Raw genomic sequence first — 7,760 nt, 5'->3', positions numbered from 1 at the left:
ATCTCCCCCTCTGGCCGCCGCCCTGCCCATCGCCGGCGAACCTCGGTTCGTGTGCCCGCCGAAACCCTAGATCTGGAGGGTAAAATTTCGTCTAAGTCCCTGATAATTTTAGTTCAAGTGCTCATGTTCACGGCTCCGTAACTTTGCATCCGTAGCTCCGATTCATGCATATAGCATATCAAAATGTTCATCCCAGAGAGTACATCATTTAATTCCATTGCATCATTTTCATTTGAGCTCATCTTGATGCCCGAAATGCTGCTAGAAGAGGGCTACTTGAGATAATTGTCAGATCTGCTACTCCGTTTAGGACTTTTGTCATTTTTGCCATGATTAATGTGTGCATGCTATGCCCTGATCCTCTACTTGTGTTTTGTTAAGGGTTTTGTCATCTTTCCATAGGTGCAACCCATGTATTTTTAGGATGTGTGTGGTGTCTAGTGCAAGCTTGCAAAGTGGTGCACTTAGTAACTCTGTTTTCAGGGACTTAGTGATTTCGCTAAGTCCTGGAGCTATTTATCTCATGATGCAATATGTTCATGTTGTTTCCTAGTGATTCGTGCCTCTTTTGAGGATGACCAGTAAGTATGTTTTGTTAATCTTGTAGTGATCTATCCATCCATGTCTTTGTTTGAAATTATGGATCACCCTAGCTTGAGTCAATCGAGCTCTACTTTTGCTACTTTTTGAATCTGGGCAGATTGTCAACTTGTTTGCAATTTTGCCGGTGATGTTGTAGTTGATTCGTGCATGCTATGTTATTGTTCTTGCCATGTCTAGCTTGAATTTTGTGCCTTCTTGTTAGTTGTATGCTTGTCTTGCCCTGACTTGCACCATAGTGAGTGCATCAAGCTCGTAAACATGCCTACTTGAGTTATATTTCAGCATGTGCCAGTTTTCACTAAGTCTGAAAACTGATTATGTTTTTGCTATGTTCACATGCTTGCAATTGTATTTTCTGGTCCTTTTTGGCTCAAGGCCACTAAGGGACTTTTGTTAATCTCTTTGAGTAGCTCCATTCCATGCTTTACTTTGCCATGTTCAGATCCTATAGCATGTAGTTTTGTTGCTCCGAAGAGGGCTACCTGATCTGAAATTCTAGACAAGTGTTAATTTCACTAAGTGTGAGATTTGTTTGTCATTTGCATTTTGCCATCCTTGTTTGAACCTGTTAATGGATGAATTGGCCGTAGCTCAGTGCTAGACTTTTGTTAAGCATCTTGTAGGCATCCCTGCCATTTATTTTGTTGTCATGTTTGTGTGCTGTAGCATGTTCATCTCATTGCATTTAGATGCCTACTTGCTGAAAATCGCAGACCGGTGTCATTTTTGAATCGCTTGCCATTTCCAAACCGTAACTCCGATTCCGGCGTTCTTTATATCGTTTTCAAGTGATTTCATCTCATCTTTCCAGTGGCACACTTGGAATTCCAAGCTGAGGCCAGGTTCATGCATTTTCTGTCATATCTTGCATTTTGCATCCCGCATCGCATCCCGCATATCATACCATCTTTGCATTGTGTTGTTTGAGTTTGCACGTGGTTGATTGTGTCCTTGTTGCTTGTTTGTCTTGTTTGGGTAGAGCCAAGAGACGAGTTTGCTAATGAGGAGCCCGTTGAGCTTGCTTCCGAGGATCCAGTCAACTCTGACAACTGTGCAGGCAAGATGATCATACCCTCGAAATCACTACTATCTTTGCTATGCTAGTTTGCTCGCTCTTTTGCTATGCCATTGCTACGATGCCTACCATTTGCTTGCAAGCCTCCCAAATTGCCATGTCAAACCTCTAACCCACCGTTGTCCTAGCAAACTGTTGATTGGCTATGTTACCGCTTTCCTCAGCCCCTCTTATAGCGTTGCTAGTTGCAGGTGAAGATTGGAGGCTGTTCCTCGTTGGAACATTTATTTACTTGTTGGGATATCATTGTATTATATTGTTATCTTAATGCATCTATATACTTGGTAAAGGGTGGAAGGCTCGGCCTCTCGCCTAGTGTTTTGTTCCACTCTTGCCGCCCCTAGTTTCCGTCATATCGGTGTTATGTTCCCGGGTTTTGCGTTCCTTACGCGGTTGGGTTATAATGGGAACCCCTTGACAGTCCGCCTTGAATAAAACTCCTCCAGCAATGCCCAACCTTGGTTTTACCATTTGCCACCTAGCCTTTTCCCTTGGGTTTCGCGGACTCAAGGGTCATCATTATTTTAACCCCCCCCCCCCCGGGCCAGTGCTCCTCTAAGTGTTGGTCCAACCTAGAGCACCGTGCGGGGCCATCCCTTGGCAACTTGGGTTACGTTGGCTCCCGTACGCTTAGCTTATCCGGTGTGCCCTGAGAACGAGATATGTGCAGCTCCTATCGGGATTTTTCGGCACAGCGGGCGGTGTTGCTGGACTTGTTTTACCATTGTCGGAGTTGTCTTGAATTACCGAGATACTGAGTCTGATCGGAACGTCTTGGGAGGAGGTCTATTCCTTCATTGACCGTGAGAGCTTGTCATGGGCTAAGTTGGGACTCCCCTGCAGGGATTGAACTTTCGAAATCCGTGCCCACGGTTATGGGCATATGGGAATTTGTTAATGTCCGGTTGTAGATAACTTGAACCTTAATTAATTAAAATGAATCAACTAAGTGTGTTACCGTGATGGCCTCTTCTCGGCGGAGTCCGGGAAGTGGACACGGTGTTGGAGTAATGTTTGCGCAGGTTGCTCTCTAGTTTCACGCTCGCGCTTTGCCTCCTCTTCTCGCTCTCTTTTGCTAATAAGTTAGCCACCATACTTGCTTGTCGCTTGCTGTAGTTCCACTTATTTTTACCTTGCCATACCTATAAGCTTAAATAGTCTTGATCGCGAGGGTGCGAGATTGCTGAGTCCCTGTGGCTCATAGATTACTATTACACCAGATGCAGGGCCTGAGGATTCCACTCCAGGAGACGCGTCTGAGCTCAAGTGGGAGTTCGACGAAGACTCTCAACGTTACTATGTTTCCTTTCCCGATGATCAGTAGTAGTGCCCAGTTGGGGGTGATTGGGACCGTGTCGCATGTTGGGTTCTCTTTTATTTTGGCGCCGTAGTCGGGCCATGAGTGTTTGGATGATGTAATGTTATTTATGTACTTGATTGACGTGGCGAGTGTAAGCCAACTATGTTATCTCCCCTTTATTATTATCATGGGATGTTGTGAAGATTGCCTAACTTGCGACATATGCCTTCAATGCGATTATGCCTCTAAGTCATGCCTTGACACGTGGGAGCTATAGTCGCATCGAGGGTGTGACAGATCAGTTGGTCATGCCGCAGCTCCTCATGACCCAGTCGGCCACCTACACCCTGGCGCAGGGCCAGGAGTACCTGCCGGATTGGGCGGTGAGTGATGTGGATGACCCCGACTTGGGGGTGGTCGCCATGGAGGAAGATGACGCCACAGGCGGTGGCGATGGAGCAGGCGGATCTGGAGGAGGCGGCGGTCTTGAGGACTGACCAGATGATGACGAGGATGAGCACGCGCTGCGCCGCTTGCCAGTTGCCAACAGGGCGGGGGCGAGTTCCTCGGCAGCGCCGACTGTGCCAGGCAGCATGCCAAAGCGTCGAGCCGGCTCGCAGTTGCAAGGCAGCTGGCCGAATAAACCCAGGGGCTTAGCCGCAGAAACCAGTTGGGAGGAAGCCATCACAAAGCCGGCCCGGTTCCAGAGGGTCCCGAAGCTGCCGCAGATGGTGTCCGCATAAGTGTTGTCTTTCCTTGTGTTTTCCTTTGTCTTTTTTGCAAAACTCCTTCTAAGTTTGTCTTGCTTGAGTAGAGCCCCACTCTCTCTTGAGCGGTCAACCTCCGCCTCCATCATCGGGGGGACGGAGGGCTCCACCAACACCCGTCGCATAGACCTGCTCGCTGACCTTCGGGAGGTGACGGAGAGGAACATTCGGGAGGCGCGCGAGGCGTGGGAGGAGGCGGAGCGGCAGAAGGCGGCAGTGGCCAAGGCGGCTCAAGAAGAAGCTGACGCGGCCGCCAAGGCTCAAGCTGACGCCGCAGCCAAGGAGCGGGCGGATGCGGTCGCCAAGGCATGGGCGGAGAAGGTCACGCTCGGCCAGGCACCACAACTTGTCATTCCTCTGCGTGCCGCTCCACCGGCGCCAGAGGTCCAGGTGCCAGTTGGGGGAGCCAGGGATGACCAGCCGACCCCTGGGACCGGGAAGGCGGCAATGTCTGCTGAGGGCGGAGGAGCCCTAGCCTGCGCCAACTGCCCCAGCGCACGGCCGCCAGCCAGCGGCGAGCTGGTGGTGGGAGCCACCCTCGCAACTCATACTCTGACAAATCGGCGCGCGGCGAAGGCGATGTCGGCGCCACGAGCGCAGGGGAGCCACCCTCGCAGCCCGTACTAATACACGTCGGCGTGAAGTGAAGGCGACGTCGGCTCCACGGGCGCAGGGGATTGAGGCTGCGAGCTCGTCGGCCCCAGAAGCAGAAGCCACCGGCGTCGTTCCGCCGGAGTGGATGCTTCGAGGTGGGTTGGGCATGCTGAACAGGGCTTCGCATGACATCCAGGCCCAGCTCCAAGCCTAGGGTGAAGCCCTTCAGCAATACACAAAGGCGTTCGTGTCGACGCGCGTAGCCATCCGAGTATGTCTCTTTACTGTTTGCTTGAATTCATGCAATCCTCTTTGAAATTCTTCTGTGGGGGCACGGCAACGCACCCACTGGGTGTAGCACCCGAGTTCTATGCCGGCTGCTAAGCAGGTGGCTCGGAACATAAAGGCAAGTTCCGATTGCTAACCCTTTTTCCTTTTTCTTTTGTTGCTTCCATTGCAGGACTATCACAATATTCATGCGGCCACCCACAACTCCCAAGTCCAGGAGTTGGCCAAGCGGAACGTCAGTTGGCCAAGAGTCGAAGAAAGATTTTGGAATAAAGAGTGGCAAGAGCCTAAGCTTGGGGATTCCAAAGGCAACCCAAGGTAAAATTCAAGGACAACCAAAAGCCTAAGCTTGGGGATGCCCCGGAAGGCATCCCCTCTTTTGTCTTTGTTTATCGGTAACTTTACTTGAGGCTATATTTTTATTCACCACATGATATGTGTTTTGCTTGGAGCGTCTTGTATGATTTGAGTCTTTGCTTTTTAGTTTACCACAATCATCCTTGTTGTACACACCTTTTGGGAGAGACACACATGAATCGGAATTTATGAGGATACTCTATGTGCTTCACTTATATCTTTTGAGCTAGATAATTTTGCTCTATGTGCTTCACTTATATCTTTTAGAGCATGGTGGTCGTTTTATTTTATAGAAATTATTGATCTCTCATGCTTCACTTATATTATTTTGAGAGTCTTATATAACAACATGGTAGTTTGATTTGGCTGTAAAATTAGTCCTAATATAATAGGCATCCAGGATGGGTATAATAAAAACTATCATAAAAAGTGCAATGAATACTATGATAAGTTTGATACTTGATGATTGTTTTGAGATATAAAGATGGTGATATTAGAGACATGCTAGTTGAGTAGTTGTGAATTTGATAAATACTTGTGTTAAAGTTTGTGATTCCCGTAGCATGCATGTATGGTGAACCGTTATGTGATGAAGTCGGAGCATGATTTATTTATTTATTGTCTTCCTTATGAGTGGCGGTCGGGGACAAGCAGTGGTCTTTTCCTACCAATCTATCCCCATAGGAGCAATGCGCATAGTACTTTGTTTTGATAACTAATAGATTTTTGCAATAAGTATGTGAGTTCTTATGACTAATGTTGAGTCCATTGATTATACGCACTCTCACCCTTCCATCATTGTTAGCCTCTCTAGTACCACGCAACTTTCGCCGGTACCATCAACCCACCATTACCTTCCTCAGAACAGCCACCATACCTACCTATTATGGCATTTCCATAGCCATTCCGAGATATATTGCCATGCAACTTACCACTGTTCCGTTTATTATGACACGCTTCATCATTGTCATATTGCTTTGCATGATCATGTAGTTGACATCATATTTGTGGCAAAGACACGTTCATAATTCTTTCATACATGTCACTCTTGATTCATTGCACATCCCGGTACACCGCCGGAGGCATTCACATAGAGTCATATTTTGTTCTAGTATCGAGTTGTAATTTTTGAGTTGTAAGTAAATGAAAGTGTGATGATCATCATTATTAGAGCATTGTCCCAAGTGAGGAAAGGATGATGGAGACTGATTCCCCCACAAGTTGGGATGAGACTCCGGACAAAAATAAAAAAAGAGGGAAAAAAAGAAGGCCCAAAAAAATGAGAGAAAAAGAGAGAAGGGACAATGCTACTATCCTTTCACACACTTGTGATTCAAAGTAGCACCATGATCTTCATGATAGAGAGTCTCCTATGTTTTCATTTTCACACTAGTGGGAATTTTACATTATAGAACTTGGCTTGTATATTCCAATGATGGGCTTCCTCAAAATGCCCTAGGTCTTCGTGAGTAAGCAAGTTGGATGCACACCCACTTAGTTTCTTTTTGAGCTTTCATACACTTATAGCTCTAGTGCATCTGTTGCATGGCAATCCCTACTCACTCACATTGATATCTATTGATGGGCATCTCCATAGCCCATTGATATGCCTAGTTGATGTGAGACTATCTTCTCCTTTTTTTTCTCCACAACTACCATTCTATTCCACCTATAGTGATATGTCCATGGCTCACGCTCATATATTGCGTGAAGATTGAAAAGGTTTGAGAACACCAAAAGTATGAAACAATTGCTTAGCTTGTCATCGGGGTTATGCATGATTTAAATACTTTGTGTGGTGAAGATAGAGCATAGCCAGACTATATGATTTTGTATAGTATTTTGAGAAGACAAGATTGCTTCGTTAGTATGCTTGAAGTATTATTATTTTTATGTCAGTATTAAATTTTTGTCTTGAATCTTTCGGATATGAACATTCATGCCACAATAAAGAAAATTACATTGAGAATTATGCTAGGTAGCATTCCACATCAAAAATTCACTTTTTACAATTTACCTACTCGAGGACGAGCAGGAATTAAGCTTGGGGATGCTTGATATGTCTCCAATGTAACTATAATTTTTGACTGTTCCATGATATTATGTTATCTATTTTGGATGTTTAATGGGCTTTAATTTACCTTTTTATATTATTTTTGGGACTAACCTACTAACAAAAGGCCCAATGCAAATTGTTGTTTTTTTGCCTATTTCAGTGTTTCGCAGAAAAGGAATATCAAACGGAATCCAAACAAAATGAAACCTTCGGGAGAGTTATTTTTGGAACAAATGTGATCCAGGAGACTTGGAGTAGGCGTCAAGAGAGAAGCGAGGAGGCCACAAGGCAGGGAGGTGCGCCCAGGGGGTAGGCGCGCCCCCCACCCTCATGGGCCCCTCGCAGCTCCACCGACGTACTTCTTCCTCCTATATATACCCACACTACAAAAAAAAGACACATCCGCGACATTTTGGTCCGAACGAATTTTTTTTCTGTCATACATATGACACTTCTATGACGATAATTGTGACAAAACCTGGTATCATCATAGATGTGGTGGGCTCCTACTTCTATGACAAAAGTCATGACAAAAAATGGGCTTTTCGTCCTGGGCGGGCCGAAGACCCAGCTACATGACATTCTTTGGACCGTCCATGACGGAAAAAACCGTGGGAGAAGCAATGGGGAGGAAAATTTTGAGGAGTTCCCGGTTACGGTGGGAGGTCGGGGGCCGAGCGATGCGTGTTTCTCTCATACACGTACGCGTGTGTGTGCGAG

The sequence above is a fragment of the Triticum aestivum genome, chromosome 4A (genome assembly GCF_018294505.1).
Source record: "Triticum aestivum cultivar Chinese Spring chromosome 4A, IWGSC CS RefSeq v2.1, whole genome shotgun sequence".
Taxonomy (NCBI): Eukaryota; Viridiplantae; Streptophyta; class Magnoliopsida; order Poales; family Poaceae; genus Triticum; species Triticum aestivum.
Note: the sequence above shows the minus strand (reverse complement) of the source record.